This window comes from Etheostoma spectabile, chromosome 9 (genome assembly GCF_008692095.1).
Source record: "Etheostoma spectabile isolate EspeVRDwgs_2016 chromosome 9, UIUC_Espe_1.0, whole genome shotgun sequence".
In the NCBI taxonomy this organism is placed as follows: domain Eukaryota; kingdom Metazoa; phylum Chordata; class Actinopteri; order Perciformes; family Percidae; genus Etheostoma; species Etheostoma spectabile.
The window spans coordinates 13902608-13903895 of record NC_045741.1 but is presented as its reverse complement, the minus strand read 5'-3'; positions in this window follow the sequence as shown (position 1 = coordinate 13903895).

Below are 1288 nucleotides of genomic sequence, written 5' to 3'. Positions count from 1 at the left end.
CTAATATGAACATGTGCAATGTTCTCCCCATATTTAAACAATATTGTGTTTCCCCCTCACAACAATAACTGTCTATTTACCTGCAGTCCTCAGTCAGTGTGGCCATTGTAAATATACAAATATAAAAACTTTTGATTTTTAACAGTTAACACATTGCACAAAACATTTCTTTTCCAGTATAACCCAGGCATACAAAAGCAGCATATTTTAGGAAGAAACACATTGCTGAGATATAGAGATACCCACAACTCATGTAATTTACTGGCAAACCTTTCAAGCAATTATCTCTTCAGTTGAGGACGGATGAATCCAATACTGGGAAGTATACAAGAGAACGACAATGTTTGCTTAGTTAATTGACATGCATCAATAATTTGTTTTTCACTTACTGAATATGATATGATCTTAAAACATTAAACAATTGTGAGTTTTCTTTGAGCCAATCCCACATACACCATCCTGCTTCTTTAAATACTCATTAAATGTGTATCACTCTGCAGCAGAAAATACTCTTACTCCTTACTCCTCCTGTTTTAGAAATGTTAGCTAAAAAAAACTACTGTGGTCAGCTGTTTTATAAAATAATTGAGCCTTTAAAAAAATGAAATTATATATTGTGTCCTACTTTTAAAGTGTTTGTGTTCATTCGTAATAAATGGGCTTGGGGCTGAGTTCCACAGACAGGGTACAAAAGTCAGAAAGTATTGAGAGATGGACAAACCCACTGTTGGTTTTGGTGCCTTCATGCTGGGATTTTGTTAAAAAAATCCCAACACTATAGAATATCTCCAGCCTTACCCTTTAACAACAATGAATATGCTGTTTACAGATTTATGAATAACTCCCATTAAAAGAATATATGGATTGGAGCAGATCCAAGACTTGAGGGAACACATGCCTTAGACTGGAAGGTGGAATACAACTGAAATGAGTGTGACCACACTGATAAGTCCCTCTTCTCGGATACAGAATTACACTTGTGCATGTTTAAGTGTCCAGGTTCTAGATTGAACAAACAGCTGTGAGTTGGTACTTGTGGACATTGAGTCATGATAACAATCTGATAGCACATAACATGAGAGCAGCAAACCCACTGACGGTCTTCTTCAAGTGTCTTCAAGTGCCGTAATGTATTCCTTAAGCCTTCAGTGAATAAAAATCATTCATGTCTGATATATGCAAACCCCCCTTCTCTCCCCTCTTGGTGATCTCTTTTTCATCAATTAAGTTGACCGTTTTCGTCATGGGCGATGGAGTTCATTACCATGACAATGAGGGGAATGGGGGG